Below are 16,513 nucleotides of genomic sequence, written 5' to 3'. Positions count from 1 at the left end.
AGCGCTCTCAAAAGCATCAACGCTTGGAAAAGCGTCCCTCCGAGCGTCAACAAAAACGTCTTGACGAGCGTCCTCGTCCTGCTGGGCGTCCTGAAAAGCGTTCTGATGAACGTCCTCCCAAGCGTCCTGCGCAGGACGTCTAGAGGGCAAACTAACCTCCTGTCTACGTGCCTTCTTACTCGAAGAACGAGATCGGAGGGGCACCGAAGTAGACGCAGGAAGAGAAAGAGACGAACGAGGAGAAGGAGAAGGAGACTGCTTAGTCCTCTTGACAGGCAGTCTGACGTCCTTCCTACGTTGAGGCTCGACCACTTTCTTAGCCATCAAAGCAGATAACTGATCTTGAAGGGACACGAGAATGTTCTTCATGGGCAAAGAAACTAAAGCAGGCAAAGGGCTGAACCTGCGAGAAGACGAGGGGCGAGGGGACGCCTCCTTCCTTCTCACAGGTACAGCTACCTGCCTCTCCAAAGAGCGACTGTAGCGCTTCTCAGCGTCATCCTCTGATGACGTCCTACATCTCTTCTGAGGCGGAAAAGCGTCATACGACGCAGGTGAAGACCGCAACGAAACCGGCGAGAGGGGACATGAAGCGTCCTCACTTCGAAAGGTCCTTTTCAATGGACGCGAGTCTCTCCGAGCGCTCCACCCCTTGCGCGGGGAGGGCGCCTCAGAGGACGAAAAACAGTCCTTGAGGATGCGAGCCTGAGCACGCTCCTTGGCAGCCTGGGAACTTGCAACAGGTCCTGCCGAAGGGACGCCAGATCGGTGGGGAGCCCCCGTAACCCTCTTGCGGCTTTCGACATGCCCACTCCCTGTGTCCTGGGAGTCCGACAGCGGTCTAGGCCTAGAGGCATTATGGGGCCGATCTGACGCCCCCTCCACAACACTAGGGGCACGATCACTAACTTTCACAGAGCCGGTTTCCAAGGCTAACACTTTAGATTCTAGAGAACGTAAAGAATCTAAAATAAGAGAAAGGGCATTACCTTCTCCAGACACAATTTTAGGGCCCGAGGGCAACATCACAGGGTTAGGTGATACAAACTCTACTGGTGTTATTGAAGGTGGAATATTACTTCCCTTACCTTTACTGGAACCGCTCCTAGAGGAAGACCTCCTGATCCTATCACGTTCCAATTTCCGTCGATAGGAATCATACATCTTCCATCCATCATCGGTCAAACATTCACATTCCTTGCACCGATCATCTAATAAACATACATGCCCCCTACACCCCGTACATACAGTGTGGGGATCTACCGATGATTTCGGTAGCCTCACCTTACAATCACTCTTCACACACACTCTGAAACTCACTGAACTTGATCCAGACATCACGTTTACAGAAAAGCCAATCCAAAATAAAAAAACAGTCCACTATTGCGCGTGCCTAGCCACCAATCCAGAATCAAAACCAAAAGACAATCCAGATACTTAAGTGACCAAAAGTTTATCAAAATCCAAGGTGGAGGTACTGCAAACAGTTGTTTACAGCACCGGCGACAGAAAAAATATGCATAGAAAATGGGAATGGTTCCTGATATCCGCTCCCAGCGGCGGGAATGGGTACTACCACCTGGCCGCGAGTTTTGAAATTCTGTCGGACTTCAGAAAATACAGCTATATATATATATCTGACAGGTAAGTTTCATGAACAAACCAACGTATACCTTAAACTAGCATCCTACATCAAATATACCTCAAATTATTTCCCATTATTGTATTAATCTTTGAAATTATATTATCAATATAATTTTATATATCACTTTACAATAATCGTAAACATTTTACCCCTCAAAATATATATATGTACATACTTCTAACCCTTCCAGCCAATGAATGAGAGTGAGAGAATCATGTGCTCACTTATCTCTAGGAGTAGGTTTTACAATTCATTCAGTGTCCTAACGATTTTGTCTAGCTTTCTTATGAACTCTTCCACACTGCTGCTATTTACAATTTCTGGTGGCAGTTTATTCCATGAGTCTCATATCTTGTATGTGAAGAGGTTATCACAATCAGATGTGTTGTATCTCTTCAATTCTAGTTTCCTTCCACTATTTCTTTTCTGGTTTTCGTTTAATGTGATGAGGTTACTGTCTAGGTTTTTATGCCTTTCAGTATTTTGAATGTCTCTATTAGTTGTCCTGGCAATCGTTGTGTTACTATGGCTCTATAGTCGTCTTTGGTAACCTATTTGCCAAGTGGATGGAATAAACTTTGTGGCTCTAACTTGTACCCCTTCTAGTCTTGTGCCAGTTGGAAACCGGTAGAATACAATAAAAAATTGTAAAGCCAGTAAACTGTGGCATCTGGCAACTCAAAGTAGTATGTGTGGTGGAAGCTGGTCACCGACCATGCATAGAACCCTGTGACAAATCAGTGTTTCCCCCAACCCAGGAAGAGAGGGGTGGCTAGAGATTGGCAATAAACATTTAGACCTCAGGTGTTGCTAATGAAAAATACAAATTGATTAAAAATTTGTCATTTGTTCATACACAGAGCAAACTTTCGGTCTTCAACAGGATAGAATTATACTTGGAGGGAGGTACCTGATGTCATGTGCTCTAACCTGCACAGACTCAGTGACAGAACTAGTATGTGAGGAGTAAGCCTGTTTAATCATGTTCTTGGATACTTACTTCCCTTCTGGACCAGACTATGTTAAAAACAAAAAGTCTACAGCACCTAGGTCTTAGGCGACAAGTCCTCTTTAGATAGCATCACAGTGCTTTGATGGGGCAAAGCAAGAGCTCTTGTCCTGATTGTCAAAAAGAAAAAGCAATTTACATAGCACCATAAATATGACACATTTGTAACTAATTTGTATTTTTCATAACTAACAAACCTTAGTCTTAACATTAGGATTTACTAGCGCCAAGCTGGAAACCAGTAGAATTAAAATTAAACTTGTGTGATCCAGGGACTATTGGCATCTATACCAGGTCACGGGGCATGTATACCCAGAATGCCCTTGGTGTTGTGTGACCGACCCGCCAGTTATACTTCTAACCCAGTTAGTCTGCTAGAGGGGTGGTTCGAGGTGGGCTTTTAACTGTTAAGACCTCAGGTTTGTTAGTTATGAAAAATACAAATTAGTTACAAATTTGTCATTTGTTCATGTACGAAACAAACCTTCGGTCTTAACATTAGGATAGACTTACTTATTGGAGGGAGGAAAGTCTTTAACTGACTGGGAGTTTGCCACCTAAATCCATTTCCGAATATTAGGAGTATTCTAAGAGAATGGACTATAAACCTTTGAACCTAAGATATAAGGAAATATGATATTGTTATGATACAATAAAGTTTTATACATACTTACCTGGCAGATATATACAAAATTATACCCACCCTACCTCCCCTCAGGAGACAGGCGGTATAGAAAAAATATGATAGAACATGGGGATGGTTCCTAGTCCTGCCACCCAGCGGCAGGTAAGTAGATCACCTGACCTACAGGTAGCGTGTGCGCGAAATTCGAATTTCTGTCGGACGACGGAGTCAAATAGCTAAGTATATATCTGCCAGGTAAGTATGTATAAAACTTTATTGTATCATAACAATATCATTTTTATACATTTAACTTACCTGTCAGATATATACTTAGCTGATTCACACCATTGGAGGTGGGAAAGAGACAGCTAAATATAGAATCAAACAGGAATCACAACTATCGTTGTAGGTAATAAATAAATAAAACCTTGGTTCCTACCTGTTTAGACTGAAGACTTCATGAATACAATCCAGGAGTCTAGACAGTCTCAAGAGCCTCAGCGAGATATTGATCTATGGCTAAGAGTTCTTGTGGTTCTGCCAAAGGGGTCTTACCCGCTTACTTGGTAGATCCTGGAAGGACTACGTCAATTGGTGCTTATCCACTTACTTGACAAGACCTTATACAAGGAGCACAACATCGATCCCGATCACCTCAACCTATCCATGTTAGTTCTAAGATTGCAAGAAGTTATCCCCTAACCTCTTGCAAACGACCACAAACTCGAAACACAAACATTCGTACAGTAAAGTACAAAATTAAAAATAAAATTTAAAAAAAAAATGTTTGTACAATCTAGTCAGTAAGACGTCTCTTGATTCCCCCCACTGATCCAAGCTCGGACGTCCGTGCGCCAGCAAGCATACTAATCAGCAGAAAAAACCAACAACTCGTCTCACAAGGTAGATCTATGTACTATCAAAATTTTGAACAAATACAAATTTTTCTAAGGATCGTTATGTGCTCCCAGCCCCAGCACTGTATCGGCTGATACAAAAGGACCCAGAGAGAAACACTTTTCATATGTTACTTTAACGTCCTTGAGATAGTGCGATGCGAACACTGAATTACACCTCCAGTAAGTCGCTTCCACAATGTCTTTTAAAAGACATGTTCTTCTGAAATGCTAATGAAGTGGCTACCCGGGCTCTAACCTCATGCGCCTTCACTCGGAGAGTCCTGAAAGAGTCTTCAGTGCAGTCATTATGAGCATCCGTAATAATGCTCCTCACAAAGAATGCTAATGCATTTTTTGACATGGGTCTACTAGGATCCCTAACTGCGCACCACAGGCTTTGTTTACATCCGTTTAGTTCATTCTTCTTCTTTAAATAGAACTTCTAACCGGACATAAAGATCTTTCTAATTCCTCTCCTACCAGATTTGAAAGTCCTTTAACTTCAAAACTCTTTGGCCAGGGTTTAGAGGGGTTCTCGTTCTTGGCCAGAAATAGAGTCTGGAAAGAACAAATTGCCGCATCACTCTTAAATCCTACTCGAGAATCTAGAGCGTGTATTTCACTAATTCTCTTCGCAGTCGCTAACGACAACAAGAAAATACATTTTCTCGTTAGATCTCTAAACGACGCGTTGAGAGGAGGTTCAAATCTACTAGATGATAGAAATCTCAAAACTACATCTAGGTTCCAGTTCGGAGTGCGAGGAGAAAAGGTTTTTGAGGTTTCAAAAGATCTAATAAGATCGTGGAGGTCTTTATCTTCTGCAATTCTCAAACCTCTGTTTCGAAATACGGCCGAAAGCATACTTCGATAACCTTTAATGGTATAAACTGATAATTTTGATTCTTCCCTAAGGAAAATCAAGAAATCAGCTATGTTGGTCACAGAGGTATCGGAAGAGGACAGTTTATTCTTCTTACACCATCTTCTAAATACATCCCATTTTGATTGGTAGACCCGAATAGTTGAAGATCTCCGGGCTCTAGCAATTGCTTTTGAAGCTTTGCTTGAAAAGCCTCTCGCTCTGACAAGTCTTTCGATAGTCGAAAGGCAGTCAGAGCGAGAGCGGGGAGGTTTTGATGGTACCTTTCGAAATGGGTTGTTTGAGAAGATCTCTCCTGTGGAAGAGATCTTGGGAAGTCCACTGTCCATTCCTGTACCTCTGTGAACCAATCTTGAGATGGCCAAAAGGGAGCGATGAGTGTTAGTCTCGTCCCTCTTGATGCCGCAAACTTTCTTAACACCACTCCTAACATTTTGAAGGGGGGAAAGGCGTAGGCATCTAGGCCTGACCAGTCCAGTAGCATGGCGTCCACCGCTATCGCTCTCGGGTCTTCCACTAAGGAGCAAAAGTTCTCTATCCTTCTGGATAGGTAGGTGGCGAATAGGTCTATATGTGGACTGCCCCACAGGGACCACAGAGCTTGACACACCTGAATGTGAAGGGTCCATTCTGTGGGGAGAACTTGGTTTAACCTGCTTAGCCTGTCTGCTCTGATGTTCTTCTCTCCTTTCACGAATCTTGTGAGAAGAGTCACTTTCTTTTCTTTTGCCCAATACAACAGCTCTTTTGTTATAAGGAACAGAGAAAGAGAGTGAGTTCCCCCTTGTTTCTTGATATAGGCCAACGCTGTGGTGTTGTCCGAGTTGACCTGTACCACTTGACCTAACACCTGTCTCTCGAAGGCTTTTAGAGCTAGAAGAACGGCATAAAGTTCTTTGGAGTTTATATGCCAGTCTAGCTGATCCTTCCTCCATTGGCCTGATATTTCTTTTGTCCCTAGAGTCGCTCCCCATCCCTTCTCTGAAGCGTCTGAGAACAAGATTAGGTTTGGGTTCCGAACTTCTAGAGGAATACTGAAAGTGTCCGAAAGCTGTCCGTTCTTCCAACTCCAAATTCTTCTTAAGAAGAATTGAAGAGGGCGAAGGTGGAGTCTTCCTAGCGAAATGAACTGTTCTAGTGAGGAAAGGGTTCCCAGAAGACTTAACCACTCCCTCACCGAACTCCGTTCTTTCTCTAGGAAGCTCGAGATTTTTTGTAATCCCCGAGCAATCCTTTCCTGGGACGGAAAAGCCCGAAAACCCCGAGAATCCATCCGAATCCCCAAATAGACTAAGTTCTGACTGGGGATCATCTGCGATTTCTCGAGGTTCACGAGTAATCCTAACGTCTTTGCGAGGTTCAAAGTAGACTGTAGGTCCTCCAAACACCGTTTCTCTGACTTGGCCCGGATTAGCCAATCGTCGAGATACATTGAGATGTGAATCCCTTCTAAATGAAGCCATTTGGCCACGTTCCGCATCAGATACGTAAATACCTGAGGGGCGGTCGATAGGCCGAAGCACAAGGCCCTGAATTGGAAGATTTGTCCTTGAACAACAAATCTTAGATATTTTCTTGACGATGGGTGAATCGGAACATGAAAGTAAGCATCCTGAAGGTCCAGGGATACCATCCAATCTCCCTGAGTAGGGAAGACAGAACTGAAGCTGAAGTCTCCATGGAGAACTTCTTTTTCTCCACGTACCTGTTCAGGACGCTTACATCTAGGACGGGTCTCCATCCCCCCGAAGCCTTTGGAACCAAGAAAAGGCGGTTGTAAAACCCCGGGGAGAAAGGATCTTGCACTAGTTCTATTGCATTCTTGTCCCTCATCGACACCACCGTCTGAAGTAGAGTCTTGTTCAGTCCAGGGTCCTTGTAACTCGTCGACAAATCCTTTGGAGATGTTGCCAAAGGAGGTCTGTCTACGAAGGGAATGATGTACCCTTCTGTAGGACAGACAGAGTCCAGGGATCTGCTTCTCTTACGGACCAGGCATCCAGAAAGTATTGAAGTCTGGCCCCTACCTGTGCTTGGAGGACATGGCTGCTATTTGCTCTTTTTAAAAGAGCGGAAGGAAGACCTCCCTCGCTTGTCGAAGGGTCTTCTCTCCGAAGTTGATCGAGTTGAAGGGGCTCCACGAAAGGGCACCACTGGAGTCCGAGCCACCTTCTTCTGAGTCTTAACTGCAGGTCTACTTTTCTTTGTAGATTGTACAAGAAGGTCCTGCGTAGCCTTTTCCGACAAGGATCTCGCAACATCCTTCACTAAAGATGAAGGAAACAGATGTTCTGACCGAGGTGCGAATAATAGAGCGGACCTCTGAGAAGGGGAAACTCCTTTCGTCAGAAAGGAACTGTAAAGAGATCTTTTCTTTAACATTCCAGATCCAAAAAGAGCCGCTAACTCACCAGAACATCTTGCACAGCCTTATCCATGCAAGATAGGACACTGTGCAAAGTTTCTGGATCTAGAAAATCTGGCTCACTCGTCTTCTTAGCCAGCACCCCAAGAGACCAATCCAAGAAGTTGAACACCTCTAAGACGTGAAAAATTCCCTTAAGGTGCTGATCTAATTCCGACATACTCCATGACGCCTTTGCTGAATTGAGAGACTGTCTTCTCACAGACTCTACAAGACTCGAGAAATCTGAATCTGCCGACGAAGGGAGCATCAATCCCATCGCCTCTTCTGTCTTATACCAAATGCCTCTTTTCCCCGTCAGTTTGGAGGGAGGAGAGCAATAAACCGTTCTCAAAGTTTCCTTTTTAGATAAAAGCCACGAATCTAAAGACTGGAGGGCTTTCTTCATAGAGATCGCCGGTTTCATCTTTAAGAAAACCGAGGATTTCGGGGTTTTTGTGCTCGAAAACAGAGATCTCGGCGAAGGAGGAGCTGCAGGACTAAGAGAATCCGCAAACTCCTCTAGAAGTAACGAGGCTAAAACTTTATAATTGGAAAGTCCCTCGTTAGTTGAAACTTCTTCCTCAGAAATCTCTTCCAGTTCCAGGTTAGAAGGAGATCGCTCTTTCCTGACCGATTCTCTATCAGGAGAAGCCGCTCCCGTGGGAGGCGTCCTGCTTCTTGCTGGCGTCAACCGCTTAGGAGCGTCCTCGCGCTTGCCTGACGACTCTCTCCTGAGAGGCGTCCTGCTTCTGTTGACGTCTTGCGCCTCGAAGCGTCCTGGCTCTTGCCTCGCGCCTCGCTCCTGGGAGGCGTCATGCTTCTGGCTGGCGTCAAACCGCTTTGGAGCGTCCTGACGCTTGCCTGACAACTCTCTCCTGAGAGGTGTCCTGCTTTTTGTTGACGTCTCGCGCCTCGTAGCGTCCTGGCTCTTGCCTGGAGCCTCGCTCCTGGGAGGCGTCCTGCTTCTGGTTGGCGTGACGCGCCTATCTTGACGCTCGCGCCTGGCTGACGTTTCACGTCTCGCAAACTCGACGCTCTTGTCTGGCGTCTCGTGCCTGCGTTTGACAGGAGAACGGATCCTGCTCGGCCTATGCAAGGCTGATGAATCCGATTCCAAATCAGAGGAAGACAAAATACTATGGCGAGTCTGAACCCTCGATAGCCTAGACTTCTTAATAGGCAGGAAATCGTCTTTCCTTCTGGGAGGGTCTTTATACAGAACTCCCACAAGAGAAGTGATGGAATCCTGCATAGTGCGAAGGATTCTTTTAGTCTCTTCATTATTGTCTACCCTCGGTTGTTTAATTACTGGATGGTCCTCCTCTTGAAAACGCTCAGGACTAGAAGTAATCCTGGGTTCATCCAAACGTCTTTTAAGGGGGCGAGAAAGATCCGCCGATCTCCACCCTCTTTTAGGTGAGGAATTCTCCGAGGAGGAGAAACACTCACGCAGAACGCTTTTTCTGTAACGTTCTCTGGCATTCTGTGGCGATACAGAAAATGCCGAAGGGACGTCTGACTGTTGGGGATCCTCCACAACCTCCTTACGGCTTTCGACATTCCTTCTCCTCTGGGCTTGGGAGCTTGAAAGAGGTCTAGGCCTGGGGACACTTATATCACTATCCACAGCACTATAATCACACTGCTTACCTTCATAGGCCGCCATTTTGGTTTCCATTTTCCGAAGGGCGGCTTTAAGATTCGCTATCTCAGATGCCGAATCTGTGTGTTCTAATAAAGAAGCAGGTACATTAGATGGGGCAGTAAAAGGAGAAGAGGGTATAATATTACTAATAACCCCGCTAGAACTAGATAAAGGTTTGGAAGAAGACCTCCTCACCCTGTTTCTTTCTAACTTCTTCACGTATGAGGTTAGAGATTTCCATTCTTCCTCACTCAAATCCTTGCATTCATTACAAGTATTACCAAAAGAACATTCATACATCCTGCATTTCCTGCAAATAGTATGAGGATCAATCGATGCCTTCGGCATCCTAACTTTACAACCCACATTCACACACATTCTCACCACATTTCCAGAATCAGACATCATGTTGAACAATCCAAATCAAATTCCAAAAACGGTCCACAATCGCGTATGCCAGTACAATCAATGCAAATACGTCACCGAGAAGTCCAAACGAAGATCAATTACGATGCAAAATACGAATCCAGCCGGAGATACCCACAACGATGTTGCCAGTATGGCCGACAGAAAAAATATGCTAGAACATGGGGATGGTTCCTAGTCCTGCCACCCAGCGGCAGGTAAGTAGATCACCTGACCTACAGGTAGCGTGTGCGCGAAATTCGAATTTCTGTCGGACGACGGAGTCAAATAGCTAAGTATATATCTGACAGGTAAGTTAAATGTATAAAACTATTGGTTTCCCTCACTGGGTGCTGGTATCATGCCATGGTTTATAAACTATGGGGAAATAGAGGACCCCCCATTCTCATAAACCACTCTTTGTCCCTTGTATCTGGCCTTGACCTGGATCTACCATCACCCCTCCCTTCCTTATTACCGAGAGGGGTATGTTGCTACTAAAAAGTATACTATACTCTAACATAACTTTACAGTATGGCTGACCACCTCACCTGCATCTAGTCCATTCCAGCTCATGATGGTACTCTCCTTCATACTGCCTGTAGGTAAAGGAGTAGAAAGAAAGTAGTAAAGAAAAAAGACCAGTCATCCCATCCATTCTACTTTCATACCTTCATCTTAGACTAGACACAAACTGACCCGCCAGGGGTACTGGATGAGCTATACCACTTTCTAGGCTGCCACAACTGGACCCAAGGAAAAGGTATCCAAGGATCTATGGACAACTTCTTTTAAATAAAAGGAAGTGAAAGTCGTTTGGCGTTTCCAGACACCAGCTTTCAGAATTCTCTCCACAGAGATATTCTTCTTGAATGCCAAAGAAGCACTCAAGCCTCTATTGTCGTGAGCCCTAGCCCTCTCCTGGCTATCAGACCCTTTGCCTTGTCATGTAGGCATTCCTGATCGTTTCTTTTAGCCAGAACGATATTGTATTTCTGGACACTTCCTTTTTGTTCCGTTCTGTACTTACGAACAACCTCCTGCACCCCGGCCTGAGGTGCCTTGTCCTCCTTAAGTACTCTCTTGTTACCCTGACGGAACACAGAAGCATCTCATCTTTGTCATGATCTACAAAATCTGCCAAAGAAGGTATGGAAAAAAGTCAAATCTGCCGTCCACTATTGACGGGCTTTGAGTCTTGGCCACGAATTCAGGCACAAACTCGAATGCCATTGACTTCCAACCTCTCGAGAGCTTTACAATAGATGACAGGCCATGTAGTTCCCCCACCCTTTTGGTTGAAGTTAAGGCCAATAAGAAGACTGTCTTCAGCTCCAATCTGTGGACTGTCTTAAGTGGTTCGTAGGGGGGTTTTGTCAGACTACTCAGTACCATGGTCAAATCCCAATCTGGGGCTTTCAGTTCCTTTGGTGAACATGACTGCTCAAAGCTCTTCTCAACATGGCCAACTCCCTTGAAGATGAAATTTCCACGCCTTTCATGCGTAAGACTGAGGCTAGAGCAGCCCTGTACCCCTTCACCGCAGACAGAGACATATGCCTTTGTGTCCTGAGATATATCAGAAAGTCTGCTAATTGCTGAATAGTGGTACCGAGTGGAGACAAGTTCCCTCTACGACACCAATCGCAGTATGCAGACCATTTTCCTTGGTATACTGCTGCCAATGACTTCTGATATTTCCTGCCATGTGTGCTGCTGCTTTTTGCAAAAACCCTCTCGCTCACAAGAGATACTCGACAGTCTCCACCTGTGAAGTGATAGGGACTTCACCGACCGGTGGTACCTCTCCACGTGCGGATGACATAGCAGGTTGTTCCATGAGGGTAACTCTCTCAGCACGTCTATCAGGAGTTCCAAGAGGTCCGGAAACCATTCCGCCTTTGGCCATAACGGAGCTACCAGTCATTCTGAGGTTCTGAGACCGCATTACCCTGTTCAGAACCCGACGGATTAGACAAAATGGAAGAAATGCGTAGACATCCAGATTGTCCCATGGGTGTTGTAGAGCATCTTCAGCTACTGCCTCTACGTCTGGGACTAACAACCAATACACTCCCAACTTTTTGTTGTACCTGGTTGCGAATAGGTCTATGATCGGCCTTTCCCACAATCTGAGCATTCTGTCCAATACTTGTTGGTGCAAGGACCACTCCATTCCCAGGATCTGATACCTGCGGCTCAACTTGTCGGCCACTATGTTTCTCTTTCTTAAAATATATCAGGCCCTGATGTCTACTACGTTCTCTACAGCCCACTGATGAAGTTGAACTGTCATCACATGTAACTGTCGAGACACTAGACCTCCTTGTTTGTTTATGTAAGCTACAACTGTGGTGTTGTCTGACATCAAAACCACTGAATGCCCCTGCACCCTCTCCTGGAATTCCTGTAGTGCTAGAAATGCTGCTTTTAGCTCCAGCACGTTTATGGAGTTTTCTGTCCTCGCCCCTCCATTTTGCTGAAACCATCAGCTCCTCCATATGCGCTCCCCAACCTTCTAGTGACGCATCCGAGAACAGCAGATCCGGGGAGGGCTGCTGAAGGGGAACACCCACCGTCAGATTGCTGTCCATCACCCACCACAGCAAGTCTTTCCTCACTTCTGCCGGCAAGGGAATCTGCTCGTACGGGTGATCTACTCTTGGTAACCAGAACTCCTTCATCCTCCATTGTAGAGATCGAAGGTGTAACCTCCCTTATGGTACTAGCTTCTCCAAGGAAGTTAGAACTCCCAGTACTACCTGCCACTGTTTTGCTGGCTGTTTGTTTTTCCAGAAAGGCATTCACCACTTGTTTGCATTTCTCTACTCTGGTCTGTCGGGAATACTTTGGCTTTTATTGTGTCTATAACCATTCCCAGATACACCAGCCGTTGACTTGGATCCAACTGCGACTTCTCCTGATTTATCAAAATGCCTAAGCTGTGACAAAACCATAGAAGGGTCGCCCTGTCCCTGAGTAATTTCTCTCTGGACTTTGCCATCACCAGCCAATCGTCTAGATATCTTATTAGCTTGATCCCCTGAGCATGCGCCCATGTCGACACGAGAGTGAACACTCTTGTAAAAACTTGAGATGTTGTCAATCCGAAGCACAGAACTTTGAACTCAAAAACTTTCTATGCAAGACTGAAGCGGAGAAATTTCCTGGAAGACTGATGGACTGGGATCTGAAAGTATGCGTCTTTCAAGTCAATTGTCAGCATTAAGTCCTTGATCCTGACTGCTTGTAGAACCGTCTTTGGAGTTTCCGTTTTGAATCTGGTTTTTCTTTTAAACAGATTCAAAGGTGACAGGTCTATTACTGTCCGCCAGTCCCCACTGGCTTTGGGTACAAGGAAAATCCTGCTGTAAAACCCCTTTGACGGAATGGATACTTGTTCCACAGCCCATTTTTCCATCATCTTCTTCACTTCCTCTTGCAGAATAAAAGCCTTCTGAGGTTCTTGAGCATAAGCGAGGTGAAGCAAAGGCTGTTCTGTCAGGGGTGAGGATACTTCGAATGGAATCAAATACCCGACTCCGAGAACCTCCACCACCCACTGCTCTGCTCCCAGTTCCTGCCACACCTTCCAGTGATTTGCCAGGCAACCCCCCACTGGTATGGCTGAGTTGATGAGAGGCACCTATCCTATTGTCTTGAGCCCCTTCCTCTTCCCCTAATCCCCCTTCCTCTGTTATTTCTATTGAGAAAGGGCCGATGAGTTCATTTCTTTGGGGAAGAGGGTCTTGTTGTTCTATTAGGGATGTTATGCCTTACTGGCTTCTTCCGAGGTATTTGCTGTTGCCTTGCCTCCATAGGATTAGCCTGACTGCTAGATGTTTTCCCGACTGCCTGCTGTACCAATCTATCGTTAGTGTCCATCCTTATATCTATAGCCTCTTCTAGTATGGCCTCTGGCAACAGCAATTTGCAACTCTAAGATATTCCCATTCCTCATTGCTAGCAGGGAATCCAAATCAACAGTGCGACTTAGTCCAGCCAAAGCTGCATCCCTCCTCATTAACAGGATATTTGCCCAAACATTGGCACTTAAATTTGTCAAGTATGCAATTGCTTTGGCACCTGATTGTAGTAATCTAATGAACATTGATTCATCCACTGCCTTCCTCATCACTTCTGAGGATGCAATCTTTGCAACTGTTGTCGACCAAAGATCCAACCAAGAAGCAGTCTGAAAGGCAGAAGATGTTGCTTCTAACGTAGCAGCCTCTTGGCAAGTCATCGAAGGCCATTCCATTTTCACTTGATCTAAATTAATCCAGGCCTTAACCTTACCACATTTGGGTTAATTTGTCTAGACAGTAAAGGAACTGTCGGTGTCGTATAATATTTTCTATGTTTCATCACTGGAGGAGGGATAAACTTAAACGATCTACTCGATCTTAAGGAATTATCCCTTCCCGCAATCCGTGCGTTTATGAGTTGTAAAACGGACTCCGCATGATTTGAACAAGGCAATTCATACGACACCTTGGTATCCTTTTTCGCACCAAACACCATGGCAATACCCGGAGGAAGCATACTGGCAGGTGTTTCCGTTCTCTCCGAAAGGTTGTTGAATTGACGAATCAAGTCAATCACCTCGGCATACGAAGCCAGAAACTCTTGCTTCTCTCCTTCCTCCGGTTCTAGCGTACTGTGCTCAGCCACAGGAGACGCTATCTCACTCCTATCCCCTGACAAACGTCCGGGTGCTTCGATCCCGAACAGTCGGCAGGAGAACGAGACTGCCTCACTCCTTCTCTGCTCGCGGATCTAGAGCGAGAATCTCGCCTATACCTCCAAGATGAAGGCTCTATCAAAACCGAGCTCACTTCCTCTCCATGACGATTAATATCGTCTCCAACGACCGTACGAGGTTGCCAACTCGCTATTTGTCGACCTTTTAATAGGAGCCTTATCATCTTTTCTCCGTATTTTAAACGGTCTTACAGGCGAAACCGGTATCTGTGCTCTGTCGTTTGCTGCACTTTTCGCCCCTAACGCCGATTTCCCCGACACTGTAGATTTTCTTTGACTCTTTATAGTCTCTACTGGCAACTCGGCGTCGGCCGTTATCCCACCGGCCGTCGCCTCACTTGCTCGTTCGGACTCTTCTAAACGGCTTTGCCCACTAGCTTTAAGCTTACCAGCAACTGACTTCTTGCCTTTCTTGCTGACTGGGATGTAACCGTCCTGGCCTGAAGATGAAGAAGAATTCACTCTTCTCCTCTTGGCCCAAGAAACAGCCGCAAAATTCAGTATCCTCCAATGCTTGACTGGTACACGCCGTGACGTCATCGAACTTAGCAATGACGCTGAGCTAGAGGAAAAAGACGAAGCAGACGACGAATCACGCCTTTTATTTTTGTCTTTATTAATTTTCTTCTCAAGATCCTGTAATTTCTTCATTACAGTGTGTACTACCAAGTCAGAAAGTGTATTTGAGTCCGGAGGCAGCGAAGAAGACTGAGAAGCAGTAGGCTGTGACGTCATCGCGTCTGCCATGTCGGTGTGTGACGTCGGTTGTGATGTCACCAATCTTGTAGGGAGAGACTGGGCTGCTGCTGTTGACATCCCTGCGTTTGCAGCAAAACTACCCCCAACATTCTGCATCGCCGTAACCAATGAAGTTGTTGGCGTAGCCGCGACATTATTTCCCATAAAGTGCAAGCCCGGGGGATGAGGAATATGCAGTGCTGCCGGATTCTGCTGGAACCGTGACAGCAAACCTTCCAAGGTTGGTACGCCTGGAAGGCCTAGCGCCGCCTATGTACCTTCCATCCTGTTCGAGTCGGGAGCCGGCACCTGGAACAAAGATGGCGATGCTCCCTCCTTCCCTGCTGGGAACAAAGGAGCATAAAAATTATGCATCAAATTACCCAAAACCCCTCCTGGTGTTTCTGAAAATGAACCACTATGAGAAACCGAAGGGGTATGGGACAAATCAAAGGCAGGTGGCGAAACATATGGAGCAGTTTGGTGTATTGCCGATACAAAAGAAGCTGGCAACTCTTGATCATCCAAAGATGGCATCGACTCCTTTCTTTTGTACTGGCCTTTCTCATAAAACTTCCTCCACTGTTCCACCTACCAACCACGTCAAACAGAACAAGGATTAGTAATTGTACATACATTTTCCCTGCACCTACTACACGTTGGATGAGGATCCGTCGACACTGAAGTTAAGAATCTTGAACACGGAAAGCCACCGACTCCAGGGCATTTCCTTGTCTTGTCTTCGAAACGGAAGAAGATCCCGAAGGCGATACAAAACACTCCATCTCACCACTTACAGCTCACACCCACACTGAGCACACTCAGAAGAGAATTAATAAGAAAAATGAAATTGAAATGGATAAAAACGGGCAAACTAAAACCGGCTTTAAACAGATAAGACAGAGAACACGTCCTGTCTTAAAAGGCGGTAGAAAGATAACTGGCGGGTCGGTCACAAGACGCCGAGGGCATTCTGGGTATACATGCCCATTGACCTGGTATAGATGCCAATAGTCCCTGGATCGCACAAGTTTAATTTTAATTCTACCGGTTTCCAGCTTGGCGCTAGTAAATCCTTATGTTAAGACCGAAGGTTTGTTTCGTATATGAACAAAAATATTTTACTACTGAAACTTTCAATCCACTTTTTCAACAAAAATTCCAATTATTACAACACAATTTAACTGTGGAGGTTTGGAGAGGTCCCAAATTTGTCTATGGCAAAATAAACTATGATTATCAACATTCTTTTATTGCTTGTTATGAATTCACTTCTCATGGTATGAATCTGGCTTAGTTGTAATTTTCAAGCTGAATATTTGTACTTTTGTATTTTGTTGAATTATATAAAAAATGGAAGGCAACAAAAGTCAAATGATGTGAAGTGTGCTGAAAATTTTTGGTGGATGACATCATCAAAATTTTAAGGGATGGAACCAACATCCTCCTTGTATATGCACCAGTTGCCAGATGCCACAGATTCCTTGCTTTAC

At 45.3% G+C, this 16,513-nt stretch overlaps 1 protein-coding gene across 2 annotated transcripts in view; it reads right to left on the bottom strand.

The window, feature by feature from the left end:
* Positions 1 to 16,513, bottom strand: part of LOC135201758 (uncharacterized) — a 127,215-nt gene that overhangs the window by 59,306 nt on the left and 51,396 nt on the right. The gene's annotated exons all lie outside the window — the stretch shown is intronic.

This window comes from Macrobrachium nipponense, chromosome 28, assembly GCF_015104395.2.
Source record: "Macrobrachium nipponense isolate FS-2020 chromosome 28, ASM1510439v2, whole genome shotgun sequence".
Classification (NCBI taxonomy): domain Eukaryota; kingdom Metazoa; phylum Arthropoda; class Malacostraca; order Decapoda; family Palaemonidae; genus Macrobrachium; species Macrobrachium nipponense.
Note: the sequence above shows the minus strand (reverse complement) of the source record. Positions and strands in the feature narration are given on the sequence as shown.